This window comes from Lepisosteus oculatus, chromosome 12 (assembly GCF_040954835.1).
Source record: "Lepisosteus oculatus isolate fLepOcu1 chromosome 12, fLepOcu1.hap2, whole genome shotgun sequence".
NCBI lineage: Eukaryota > Metazoa > Chordata > Actinopteri > Semionotiformes > Lepisosteidae > Lepisosteus > Lepisosteus oculatus.
Window position 1 is genome coordinate 29443837 of NC_090707.1, and position 15484 is coordinate 29459320.

Here is a 15484-nt window from a genome sequence, read left to right on the forward strand (position 1 = left end):
GTTCCATGGGCATCAGAGTCCCATGTGGGTTACTCGGCGCTACCAGTCCCTGATTGGTTGATCAAGGTGAGATATGAGTCACTTACTCCTGACACTTAGGAATGCAGTCCAGATGTCCATCTGGCACTCCCTAGACAGATAGGCGCCAATGGATGACCATTGATCATGATAGCCAGGCTTAGCTAAGTGCATCCCCATTTGGGAGCTGTCCCTTATCAAAAGAAAACATCTTTAAATCAGTCTGCATGAATAGCTTCTCTGTGGCTGCACCACAGAGATGAAGAGAGAGATGGGGCCTCATTTGGGAAAGCACCGCAACACTTAATTCTGTCTTATTAAAAGCATTGCCGCTACATATCCCCCTTTTTGAAGGTCACGAGGTCCTGAGGCGTTGTTGCCTTCAAAACAAAACAGAGTTAAGTGATGTCCCTTGCCATTAGAACATTAACCTTAAATGTCCACATTACTCCTCGAGAATTCATACCGGAACCAGCATTGGATACAAACAGGATGAATAGCATCTGGAGTACGTATAAACACGATAGGAGACATAATCTCAGTCTAGGCATTACACATCAGGAAGTTCATTGTCAGTATCTGATACCTCTGTAGTAGATATTTGGGGAGAAGTCACTTCCTTTCTTTTGACATGCTACCTTTGACTCATTCATGCTACCCGGAGTACATCTTGATGTAAGACTACAGCATTCAGAGTACACTGTCAGTCATGATCCAGCTTCCCAGCAGCAGTGTTACAATAACACCAGTTCCTGGTCCCAACCCCCCTATAAACCGCGACACCTGTGTTGGGCACCTGCTAGGGTGGTTTGGAGGTTTGTTCCATTAAAGCAAACTCAACTACCTATACCTCCTCAGGGCTTACTGTTTCTTGGATTTCTATCCAATTCAATAGTGTGGCACCTGAAGGCATCCATGACCTCAAGTTTGGTCTTATATTGTCTGGTTCCAAACGGTACAGTATTAGGTCACCAAGCTGTACTATGGCCTCCTCGGGAACTTACAGGAAAACTGTTTGATTAGGTAGCTGCATTGTGGTAGCTGTATCATGCCTGACACGAGTCATAGTGTCAGTTAAATGTGGTGTGATGACCAGCCATTTACTTCCCACCTGCTCTTCATGGGGTTCATTAACCTCCCTCTGCTCGTTAGTAGCTTTACACCCTTCATTGGTGAATCGTTTAGACAGCCAATGGATAGCTTTGATAGCCATACCCATCTCAAGATTTGGAACCAAATTCAATCTTGGATTGCCTTCTGGGTGAGCTATGAGCGATGGGGTTAATGTCAAATACTCCTCTACTGAGAAGAGTGGAATCAAGTGGGTTTGGGAATTGTGCCATGGTTAGACTGGCTACAGTGGCACTAAGCTCCCTTAACAGGTCTTGTGTCAACATTCTGGCCTGTTGCACACAAGCATAAACCCACTGTATAACACCAACAATCATGTCCACTGGATGGGGGATAAGGTTTAACCCTGTTGCATAGAAAGTTGCCTGTAGGGTTTTCCCTAAGCTTTCCAGCCTTTGCTGCTGTCGATACAGTCTGTCACTACCCTCTGGCATCTCTGACACCTGGCTTCTTGGGACAGTCAGGGTGAGAGTGCCAGTAGCATACAAACCTACCAGAAAAAGCAAACGTGCAACAGTGGCGGCAGCAATCAGTCCTCCCAAAAGTCTTTTCGGTTGGCTGATCCCAGTCATCTCCTTCTGAGTGACTGTTGCCTTTCTAAGCTGGTGCAGCGTTTACATGGTGTCTTTCTCAGTATGCCCTGTGGCATCTTGGGCACAAACATCCTGGAAATCTGGGGAGATCTGACGCAGCTGCTGATGCTGCTCCTCCTTTTCCAGGGCATCTGCTTTCTCGATTTGTTCATGCCTGTGCTCTAGGAACCCTGCAGGGGGCAGTGCAGCGGTGGAGCATGCCTGACCCTCGGCTGAGTGGTCATCTGGAGCACCTGAGTGATCTGGGATTGTTACCCCATTCTCACTTTTCAGGTCCACCCTGCACACTTCCTGATTGAGGAATCCCTCTATCGGCATGTTTACAATCGTTCGCTGGGCGTGGGTGTAGGACACCTGCTCGCTCCCCCCTTCCCTCGCTAGGGGTTCAGGGAGCTGCCCCAGCAGTGGGATAGCTAGTTCACTGTCTTTGAACTTACTGTCACCCACCAGGCCCATGTCAGTGCAGGCGGGGATTCTGACACCTCTCTTTGCGATGTCCTGCACTTGCAGGCGGGTGACTTGACCATCCAGCTCCAGTCTGGCTGAACCACTGTTGGTCAGACTCAGACTGACAGACTGAGCTGGTGGCTGTAAGAAAATCGGCTTGGCTTTCATTCCCTGTCCTTTCTGGGGGACTGGGTGTGTTGGCAACCCTGCCGTTGAGGCAGGAACAATCAGGTCAGTCTCACTCACTACCTGGTAGTTGTGAGAAATAATGGTACCTGACTGCAGGTTCACTGGTTCACGGCAAAGGAATTGGCATCTGGGATCAGGTGAGTCCACAGCGCAGTAGTCCCAGTGTCCAGCTGGACCTCCTGTCTAACCTGTGAATGTTGCACCAGTGGCACCTGGCGGTGGCCCTGTGACAGCTGCTCAAGCAGATCCTCACTAATAGAGGACCTCTCAGGGCTAAGGGTGAGGGCTACATCACCAACCTGCTCTCGTGCCATCTGGATCCCTTCCACCACTGCAGGGTGGTGGTCCTGACCCCTCTTGGGTGCCAGGGTGCACAGGGAAAGCTCCTTTTCATCGCCAGGTGGGGAGATCTGCTACTCTTTAGGGATGTAAAAGGGGTGTGCTTTACCTGGTGGACCAGGCGGCTGCTCGGAGCACTGCACCTGTGGCAGGGAGGCTGTTGGGACCTCGGCCGGGACACGACTTCCCTGTATATCCGGGGAACAAGAAAATATTTTTATTTCTTGTCCAGAGGGAACAGAAGGAATCTCCTCATGGGCTTCTGTGTTCGGTGTGCACTGTGTGAGCAAAGTCTGCCTCTTGGCCCCCCTTTCCTTCTGTACAGAAGGCTTAGGAGCCTTGACCTGTTTCCACACTTTGCCTTTCTGGTGATCCATCAAAGGTTCCACTCTAAGTCGCATGCCCTTTTCTTTTTCTACCCGTTTGAGCTTGCCGTTTGACATCAAACACCTTTCAACCTCAGTGTAAATCACTGGGTAAGACATCTCCCATGGCAGCCTCGAGGTAAAAGCTTCCTACTTTTCCTTTCTGTTTTACTGCCTGCTCTGTGACTTCAGGGGTGGAGTCAGCACTCGCTTGGGAGTGGCTGGCCTCATCCATGAAGAGAGAGTTGGGGCCTCATTTGGGAAAGCACCGCAACACTTAATTCTGTCTTATTAACAAGCATTACTGCTACAATAATGAACTATTTTTTTCATATATTGAATGCTATTTTTGTAAAATAACCCAACTTTTTAATTATTTAAAATACTGTCATACACATTTTAAAATTAATAAAAGTCTAAACAGTATGCAACTTAAATTCTATAATTGGAAATAAGATTGTCCCTCAGCACTAACAAGGATTCACAACCAGGCTTTTTCTGGTGACAGCCCAAATGCTGTCCACAGTAAGCTTTCACTGCTCCACTTGGTGGTTTTACAAAGTAGTAAAGTCTGATGGAAAATTTTCAAAATAACTGAATATTTTTAAAAAGTGTGCAGTGCAATTTATTGCATTATCCAGCGTGTGTTCTGAATAGCTGGATCTGTATGGACATATGCAGTTATTTTGCATATATACAGATGCAGCCATTCAAAGTGTGCGGTACAGACACGTACCGCAGGTAAGATGACACGGGGTACCGCGGTGCGTGATTGGTTGACCGACAGGGGCACTCGTGATCCGTTGGTCTGTCGTAGAAAGACTTACTGTAAATGTCTTTACTGTGCCCGTTGTAGATATTGAATTTTACCACTGAAGGGAAATCTTAGTAGCTGAGCATAAAAAGAATAGGAGCATACTGTAACGCGTGTGAAGGCCATAAACGATATTAATTTTGGAACGTAAACATACAGTATATAGCTGGTCTCGGTACTTTAAAGAAAAAAATACACACCAGTATTCCATTTCTCCCTAAACATTGTAAGCTTCGAAGTCTTTAACATGATACCGGAGTCAACAAGCATACTTTTAGAATTTGATTAAAAGGGAATATAATATGGAATCGCGTATCTCAACAATTTAATAACGGTATGATTATATCCGTGTTCTGCGGCAGGGCTGTGTAGGGCTGTTTCGCCTACCTGTTCATGCGAGCTGCCTTGTAGCCTACTGGTCTAGGTGCGTGACTACCAACTGGCAGGTTGTGTGTTCAAATCCAGCTGGTGCTGGACTTTTCATTTTTATTTATTTATTTTTTAATCGCGTAACATAAACATATTACCGTATGCAAACTGTACTGTATACAGTATGTATATGTATATTTAATGTCTTAACTGTGCCCGTTTAATTGAATTAAAAAAAAATATTTAAAACACGAACATTAAGCTGTTTACATCTTCCGCCTGAGAACAGTCACCCGTTTCTACCCAACGCAGAATGGTGATTGGCTGACTCCATCTGACACCCCTCTGATTGGAGAAAAAAGACGTGCTGGTTTGCTATACATACTGTACCAGGAAGAGGATTTCTTTCTATTCAAACCGTTTCGCGCTTCTTATTGGTTGCTCAAAAGTAATTTGACCGTATGAAATGCATAATATAAACCTAGAAACATATACGTGAGCAGTACTTAAGCACTGTAGTATCGGTGTTAAGACATACCTCTCAAATACTGTAAATCAAGTTAAAAATATCTCAAGACCGATTCTGGTCGTAATGAAACCATGTTTTGTGTATGTTTTCTTTTTCATCTTGAAATAACTCATTTCTAAACCCGTTGTTTATTTATTTATCCCGTATTAATAAATAATAAATTTATTTTATTATAAATATAATAAATTTAATATAACGTTTATGCTTATTTATTTATCCCCCGCCAGGGGAGAGAGAGAACAGGGGAGGGATGTTGGTTTTGCATAAGGGGCGGGGCTATGGAAATTAGGTCTGTTTGGGAATGTGTAGTTACATGTTCTGGCTGTTTGTGAATTATCGTTGTTGAGTATGGAGTGTTGAGGTATTGATTTTGTGTAATGCTTTATGTTGAAAATTGAGGTGGATTTTGTTTATGATAAACAGGATAAACTGGGATGGGAGGAAGGTTTGGTTTTGCATAAGGGGCGGGATTATGATAATTGGAGGACTTTGCGAGAGTAAAATGGTTTGATGATTTGATTTTGTATTGTGGTTGGTATCTATGTTTTTGGTTGGTATTATGTTTATATGGTTGTTTTTGTTGGTTGGTTGTTATTATGGTTATTAATAATACGATCTATAGTTGAAATCTGAGCCTAAATAAAAAGAAAAAGCAAGTGATTAGGTTTATGAGCAATCTAAGTACTTATTCGTTTAAAACGCTATATAAAATAAAGTTTATTATTAATTTGCTGGACAGAGCGGTGAACATTATTATGCATAAGACAAAGATAACGATCCTGATCAGTTTAGAAATCTGTGTACGCTGTAAGGTTTTTACTTCTTAAACTTTTAAAATACACGTTTTGAATAGAAAGAAATCCTCTTCCTGGTACAGTATGTATAGCAAACCAGCACGTCTTTTTTCTCCAATCAGAGGGGTGTCAGATGGTGTCAGCCAATCACCATTAACCATTAAAATCACCATTAATTTCTTTAGATACGAGATTCCATATTATATTCCCTTTTAATCAAATTCTAAAAGTATGCTTGTTGACTCCGGTATCACGTTAGTTAAAGATTTCGAAGCTTACAATGTTTAGGAAGAAATGGAATACCGGTGTGTATTTTTCCTTGTGATATTTTAAGCTCTAGTTGAATGATAGGTGTCGCATTTTAAATCATTTTCGTAGTTAGAAATTATGAAACGCCCTGTTAAAAGCAAGGAAGATTTTATGCCCATTGAAATAAAACAAAATGCCTGACAAAGTATGGCTTGGACAGATTCCAAGTGCTTGTACAAATGTGCTAAAGAAATTATACTTTGAGTATACAGCTTGTCCAAAGTCATCCATTATTAATACTATTAGTAATATCTTCAGTAAAGGCTTTGATGCATAAATATTTCTGATAAAGGTAGGTTGTGTACTTTTGTCCAACTGAGCAATCTTGCTTTCATAAAATATACCAACATTTTAATGACTGATTATTACCATGCTGTAATACACAGTTCAAAATTAAAGGCTCAAATGCTGTACATGAGAGGTTAAGCTCCCCCTGGCGGTTTTACAAGGTGACGCCGGATAGTTAGTCACGTGACACACGTGAAATGCGTGATACCGCGTGATACCGTGACACGCCCACCGGGGTATGCCGCGAAATACCTCACCCATTTTGAATGGCTGCATCTGTACATATAAGTCCCATACATATTCAATGGTGGTTGGTGGTTTTTACTCATATCATTTAATTTTCAAAACACTTCTGGTTCATTTAGTTTCACTTCCTCTGCAAGCAATTCTAATATCAGTCAGTTATTTGTTGTTTATACTGTATATTTTATATACTCTATATACAGATTCAGCCATTCAAAACAAGCAGGCGATACCGTATTATTTTGGGGTGCACTTCTCGCGGTGTAACGCAATTACCGTATATTCTTGTATAGTACCGCATGATACCGCATGTTACCACAAGTAAAATAATAGTATCCGGAATATCCGCAAGGTGGAGCTAATGAAGTTCAACCTCTCTTGTTTGAGCTGTCGCCATCAAAGTTTTTACCGAAGATATTACTAATAGTATTTATAATGAATGACCTTGGACAAGCTGTAAACACAAAGTATTGTCCTGGTCCACATTCTTTTTTTCATTGACAGTCTTTGTAAAAGAAATACCACAGCATTTCGTTGATTTCGTTGATTCAATCATGCATTTGTTTCCAATAATGCAAAGTACAGTCATATTTGAGAATCTCCGATTCACCATGCCTTTCTCATAAAATATATTGATTTAGGAACATAAACATATTACTGTATGCAAAACTGTACTGTATACAGTATGTATATGCATATTTAATGTCTTTACTGTGCCTGTTTAAGTATCGAATATTTATATGGAATTTTACCACTGAAGGGAAATCTTAGTAGCTGAGCATAAAAAGAATAGGAGCATAACGCGTGTCAAGACCATAAACTATATTAATTTTGGAACATAAACATACAGTATTACAGTATGTAAACTGTATATGGCTGGTCTCGGTACTTTAAAGAAAAAATACACACCAGTATTCCATTTCTCCCTAAACATTTTAAGCTTCGAAGTATTTAACTAACGTGAAATAATGTGTATAAAAAGTGGTAGTTTTAAGCTTTTCTGCGAATACGCTCAATAACGGAGCAAACAAGCATACTTTTAGAATTTGATTATTAGGGAATATAATATGGAATCGCGTATCTAAAGAAATTAATAACGATATAATTATATTCATGTACTACAACACAATAGTACATGCTGTACAATGCTGTTGATACTGTTTGTGTAGGGCTTTTTCACCACTCATCACGTGACCGTGCGAGTGGCGATGTGGTCTAGGTGCTGCACTTGTAAACGACAGGTTGGCTGTTTAAATCCAGCCAGCACCATGACTTTTCTTTTAACAAACATCTCTTTGAAAAAATAAAATAGCAATATTATGGATAATTAACTGACTTTTTAGATTTCTAAATATCACAACATGTTGGAATCTAAGTCATTTTTTAATAACAAAGAATAGTCACCTTCCCTTCTGACAACAGTTTCCTTCTAAAAGCGCAATAAAACCTTTACTTGATTCTTATGGACCCTCGGTCCTGCCAGGGATTAAAAAAAATCGCTCATCTAAAGAAATAACAGTATAACTATGTTCATACACAAACAGTAGCATGTTACATTATTAATTTGGGTGTCTCCTCTTGCCAGAAAGCTCTAAATTGCATTTTGAGTGCAGTTTTTGACTTTTTTTTTAATTACAATCCATAAATAAAGCTGATACTGTTTAGACTTTTAATTATTTTAAACTGTATTATAGCAGCACAATGCACAATGCAACGTAAATCGCTACCTTTGTCTTTTGTGTAATAATGTTCACCTCTCTGTCCAGCAAATTAACAATAGTAATAATAATGAACCTTATTGTATATAATGCCTTTAAAGGTGGCTCCTCAAAGCGCTTTACAGGATAAAAACAATAACAACAATACTGTGAGATTCTATGAGTTATCTAAAGCTTTGTGATAGTTTACCCAGGCAGCAAAAGATCAGCTAAACTGGGAAGATGTGACACTGAAGATATATTATCAATAACCTTTAAAGTCTGAAGGGAGATCTAAAGAAGCAAGAACCAGAAGCAGGAACCGTTGTCAGAAGGAAAGAAGGTGACTATTCATTGTTATCAAAAATGACTTAAATTCGATCATGTTGTGATATTTAGAAATATAAAAGTCAATTAATTGTCCATAATATTGCTATTCTATTTTTTCGAAGAAATGTTTGTTAAAAGAAAAGTCAGGGCGCCGGATGGATTTGAACACACAACCTGTAGGTTAGTAATCAGGCACGTAAACCAGTGGGCTACTAGGGAAGTCGCAGGAAGAGAGAGGCGAAACAACCCTACACAGCCCTGTCGCAGTACACGAATATAATCATAGCGTTATTAATTTCTTTAGATATGCGATTCCATATTATATTAGCAGAAAAGCTTACAACTACCACTTTTTTACACGCTATTTCACATGTTAGTTAAAGACTTCGATGCTTAAAATGTTTAGGGAGAAATGGAATACCGGTGTATATTTTTCCTTTAAAGTACCGATTCCTGGAATCTGACTGGCTGACACCCTTCTGAAGTGGTTCCATAATATCTGGGATACGGAAAAGAAAGCGTTGATATTGTGACATTTAGAAATATAAAAAGTCAATTAATTGTCCATAATTTTGCTATTCTATTTTTTCAAAGAAATGTTTGTTAAAGGAAAAGTCATGGCGCAGGCTGGATTTGAACACCCAACCTATCATTTACAATTCCGGAACTTTTTATACACGTTATTTCACATATTAGTTAAATACTTTGATGGTTAAAATGTTTAGGGAGAAATGGAATACTGGTGTGTATTTTTTCATTAAAGAACCGAGACCAGCTTATTCTGTAATACTGTAATACTGTATGTATATGTTCCAAAATTAATATAATTTATGGCCTTTACACATGTTATGCTCCTATTCTTTTTATGCTCAGCTACTAAGATTTCCCTTCAGTGGTAAAATTCCATATAAATATTCAATACTAAAACGGGCACAGTAAAGACATCTAAATCTTTCTATGACCGACCAACGCACCACGAGTGCCCCTGTCAGTCAACCAATCACATACTGCGCGATGACGTGAGATGACGTAGCCAATTACTCGCGGTATGTGTCTGTGCTGCGCACTTTGAATGGCTGCATCTGTATGTAGTAAAGCCACCATGTGCTGGATCCCTCGAGGCCCTTGAAGTACTGTATCTTTAACTCACTTATGACCTTGTATGGGAGGTTGACAGGAGCTGCGGCTGTAGACTAATTGTAGTAGGTGTAGCAGGAAGGAGTGGTTGTTTCTCCTTTTCTCTAATAGATAAAACCCTGAAGAAGAGACAGAAGAGGGAACAGGGAGACAGAGACTAATACAGATGGGTCTAGAGAAAGTGTCAATGAGAGTAAAAGACATACAGGAAGAAATGTGGATCAGACAGATGAAGAGAGAGCTGTGTTTGTTCAGGGCAGATAGGCTATGATATACACAAAATAAACATAAGGAGAAAGCTGTGAGTAAGATGGATCAGTCAAAAGAAATGGGAAATGCCAACAGTTGCAGTTAAAGAGGAACCTGTGAAGAGAGATTCAGTCAGAGATTAAGTCCCTGTTTTGTGTATAAACCTGTGCATAACAGAAGTATCAATTAGACAACAAGGAAAGTATAGACTGTTATACTTTAAGAGGAGCCTTGGAATAAGGGGCTGACATGAAAAGCGCTGCCTGCGAGAGGGACTGAAATGCTGAAACTCCCCTATATTACAGAGAATCTTAATATGAGTAATCAGGACAGCGAGTCCTGATCTAAAGTCTAAAAGGAGTAAATCAGAGTGAAAAGACTATGTGAGTAACTACCAAGGATATTATAATTGAATACAGAGCTGATTTTGTATGAATGACCGTAACCAGCTTCCTGTCCTGCTTATTAGATAGTTAGACCTTGAAGAAGTGAAAGCCAGGAGCCCCACAAAGAGCTCAGTGTTCTTTTAATTCATTGTGCTTGATGGTGGTTGTTATTATACAGTTTATATAAACAGCACTAATTATCTGTAAGGCTTGTGTTTGCGTTGTTATTTTGTGGACAAGGACCCTGATAATTTGAGCCCAGTGGTGACAAACCTGTGGTGGCATCACACCAATAAATCATGTTTCTTTGTAGTTTAATGGAAAATGAAACCTCTGATAAAATAAACCCATTACTAAACAATAAAAATTGTAGTTTTTAATTTAGCATGTGGCACTAAATATATGCAGCAAAAAAATACATTTCCCAGCACACTACAAAATCTGTCGTCCAATCAGAGTGACTCATTGGTGGTAAGGTGGTAGAATTCTTGTCTGCCATGCGAGAAGCCTGAGTTTGATTTCTGATTAATACACAAGGTGTACTTTATTTTGTACTAATTACTTTGGGTGACCATGCTTCCTTATCCCCAATTTTCCAGAATATCTGGGCAGTGGGCAAATCTTTGAATGGAACAGACTAAAATGTTGCATATTGAGCCAATTTCCCAGGTTCTGACACAGAGATTAGTAGATTTACAGGTAGTTGCAAATTTTAAATTCAGGGCACAGCTAGGATGAATACTGAGAGCCTATATCACATATCAATGTCAGCGCTAGTTCTAGACACGTGTTTCTTTATTTTTTCAAATAAAAACAGAAATAAAAAAGTACGTGTCCCTGTGTAACCTAAACATGCAGAAGGGTAGAATGAGAAACTCTTTAATTACTTCTTCAATTAAAAAAAACCATGGTCACAGTTACAAAGTATTATGACATGCTAGGTAAAACTTGTTTTAAAAGAAAATGCAAATGTTTCCTACTGTTCTGTTTTAAGGCTAAAATGTCAACCATTGTGGTTATATTGTAACGATATTGGTTACATTAAGATTTAACTTTATTATTCACACAAAAGCAACAGAAATACTGTTATTCAAATTCAACACATCCATCCTCCTCCCATGCCATCCTCACAAGTAAATTAGATACACTACCTAAACAGACTTTGTTACTAACAGTAAAGTTCCTTGTAGGAATGTCTGAATTGTGCCTATTCCCAAAATAGAGCACATTATCTCAAGAACATTTTTTTGCTACTTTCACCAGAACAAACCAACACAAGCAGAGCAATAACGAATGCAGTGGGTTTCATTGTTTGTCCTGTTTGTATAAGGGGACAAATAATGACACCAATTGAGCTGTCACTAACTGCTACGAAAAACCAAACTGTATTCACAATAACTGAATATCGGCAGCCCAGGTTACGAAAGTATTCGTATTGTATCACATACAGATGCAGCCATTAAAAATGGGTGGGGTATTTCACGGTATACCCCGGTAGGCATGTCACATCAAAACGCAGTATCACGCGGTATATCGCGTCATTTGACCTCATGCCGGAAAGTATCCGGCATTACCTTGTAAAACCGCGACAAGAAGCCAATAAAGCTTAACCTCTCATGTACAGCATTTGAGCTTTTAAATTTAAACTATGTATTACAGCATGTTAATCATCATTCATTAAAAAGTTGGTATATTTTATGAAAGCGAGATTGCTCAGTTGGACAAAAGTACACAACCTACCTTTATCAGAAATATTTATGCATCAAAGCCTTTACCGAAGATATTACTAATAGTATTAATAATGAATGACTTTGGAAAAGCTGTAAACTCAAAGTATAATTTCTTTAGCACATTTGTACAAGCACTTGGAATCTGTCCAAGCCCTACTTTGTCAGGTATTTTCTTTTACTGCAACGGACATAAAAACTCCCTTGGTTTTAACAGAGTGTTCCATAATTTCTAACTACGAAAATGATTTAAACTGCGACACTTATCATTCAACCAGAGCTCAAAATATCACAAGGATCCTCAAGAGCACAGCAAAGACTGTATTAAAAGATACTTTATCAGATACATGAGAATCCAGGCTTTTTTATCAACGCTTTCTTTTCTGTATACCAGATATTATGGAACCACTTCAGAAGGGTGTCAGCCAGTCAGATTCCAGGATTCGGTACTTTAAAGAAAAAATACACATCGGTATTCCATTTCTCCCTAAACATTTTAAGCATCGAAGTCTTTAACTAACATGTGAAATAGCGTGTAAAAAAGTGGTAGTTGTAAGCTTTTCTGCTAATATACAATGGAATCGTGTATCTAAAGAAATTAATAATGATATTGTCGTGTACTGCGACAGGGCTGTGTAGGGCTGTTTCGCCTCTCTCTCTTCATGTGACTTCCCTAGTAGCCCACTGGTCTACGTGCCTGATTACTAACCTACAGGTTGTGTGTTCAAATCCATCTGGCGCTGTGACTTTTCTTTTAACAAACATTTTTTTTAAAAAAAGAGAATAGCAATATTATGGACAATTAATTGACTTTTATATTTCTAAATATCACAACATGATCAAATTTAAGTCATTTTTGATAGCAATGAATGGTCACCTTCTTCCCTTCTGACAACGGTCCCTGCTTCTGCTTCCTGCTTCTATTGTGTGTGTGTGGGGGGGGAATCCCTTTAGATCTCCCTTCAGATTTAAAAGGTTATTAATCATATCTTCGGTGTCGCATCTTACCAGTGCAGCTAATCTTTGCTGCCTGGGTCAACTATCACAAAGCTTTAGAGAACCTAACATTTCTATTATCAACAAATTGTAAATACGACATTTACATTGGCATTATTAATTTTTAACATGGGTGTATGGAGGATTGTCAGCTCTCACTGACAGTAGACCCCCCTCTTAGGCTGCACACACGATCTTTTAAATTTTTATAGAGAAATGGAGGCTGTACAGTATGCGTTACAATATAAACATTTATATTGATTTAAATCGTGTTTTGATTTAAATCGCAAACGCGTGTTTAATTATATGTGTTTTTTTAATCATAATCAGACTAATGCAACATAAATTGATACAGTATCTTTGTCTTCTAAGTATCTTAATAAACTTTCAGCATAGCTTTCTCCCCGTTTAGATGTATTTTTCTTGGGATTTTGGGATCAAACATGGAAGGATTAGATTGTAATAGTTTTTTTTTTAAAATACGTTTTAGAAAAGTGTAATCTATACTAAAAAGCTGTACACCACCTGCTATACAGATACATATTGTAATACTTTCAGGTTTGGATAGGACGGACACAAGAACTCAGACTTGCGGAGTTTAAGGAATTGAAAGCCTTTATTTTTCTTCTCGTCACCAACTGCTAGCCCGGCTCTCCTGCTCCCCTGCCCGCCAACAGCGCGAGCCAACACACTGCCCGCGCACCCAAGAGAGAGAGTAAGACCCAGGAGTGCAGAAGCAGGGAACTATTTACAAGGAAAACGGATACCTCCCCAGACTGTGGGACAGCCGCACTGGTCAGCAGCCTTCCTAAACCCCGCCCTGACCACTTTCACTCCTGTCCTGCTCTTCCCCGCATACTGGAGCCGGGCGCTCTTCGGCCTCTGCCCGGGGTGAATGTATATTTAGATATTCAGAACCGGTGCGGCACAGAGAGAGCGTCTGCATTTATAACTTAGTTTTTAAAATTAGTCAAACAATATGAAGCATCTCCTTTTACTTTTGAGTCCCTTAATTATCATTGAGCACAGCTTTCTCACCACTTAGATTACTTTTTGATACCATTCTTACACAAAGCAGAAACTTCTTGTATTTTCCGATGACATACAGGTGGAAAGATTACAGATTTTAATCGTCTTTAATTTGGTTACGTTATATGTTTAGGAACGTTTCATCTATACAAACACCACAAAACTATTCTCGATTGTATTTCTGAATGTTATGTTACACCTACAGTAGTTCACTGTTTTAAATATATCTAATTAAGAAAGTTAGGTGTAAGCACTTTAGATCTTTTTTTCTGAACCAGGGAAAATCTGATCATGTTTCTCTATAACAATAATAAAAAAACTTTATTTTACATATCACCTTTAAAAGTGGCATCTCAAAGCAATACAGTAGATGTAAGCCACAGATTACAAAGTACAGATGCAGCCATTCAAAATGCACGGGCAATACCGCATTATGTTGCAGTGGGCTTTACGCAGTCTACCGCTAGTTACCGGTAAATACTGCTAGTTACCGTAAATTCTCCTATAATACCGCAAGATAAATAATAGTATCTGGAATTTTCGCAAGGTGGAGCTAATAAAGCTCAACCTCTCATGTTTGAGCTGTCGCCATCAAAGTCTTTAACTAAGATATTACTAATAGTATTTATAATGAATGACCTTGGACAAGTTGTAAACTCAAAGTATTGCCCTGGTCCACATTCTTTTTTTCATTGACCGTCTTTGTAAAAGTAACACAACAGCATTTCGCAATCACACATTTGTTTCCAATCATGCAAAGTACAGTACTTTTTGAGAATCGATTCACCATGCCTTTTACATGGTCATAAAAGAGATTGATTTAGGAACATAAACATATAACCGTATGCAAACTGTACTGTATACAGTATGTATATGTATATTTAATGTCTTAACTGTGCCCGTTTAAGTATTGAATATCTATATGGAATTTTACCACTGAAGGGAAATCTTAGTACCTGAGCATAAAAAGAATAGGAGCATACTGTAATGCGTGTGAAGGCCATAAACAATATTAATTTTGGAATGTAAGCATACAGTATATGGCTGGTCTCGGTACCGGAGTCAACAAGCATACTTGTTAGAATTTGATTAAAAGGGAATATAATATGGAATCACGTATCTAAAGAAATTAATAACGATATAATTATATTCATGTACCGCAACACAAGAATAGTACACACTGTACATTTTCTGTTGCAACGCAAATTGCAAAAATGCACTTGGAATCTGTCCAAGCCCTACTTTGTCAGGCATTTTCTTTTACTGCAACGGACATAAAAACTCCCTTGCTTTTAACAGAGCATTTCATAATTTCTAACTACGAAAATTATTTAAACTGCAACTCTTATCATTCAACCAGAGCTCGAAATGTCACAAGGATCCTCTAGAGCACAGCAAAGACTGTATTAAAAGAATCGCGTATCTAAAGAAATTAATAAGATATAATTATATTCGTGTACTGCGACAGAGCCGTGTAGGGCTGTTTCACCTGTCTCTTCATGTGA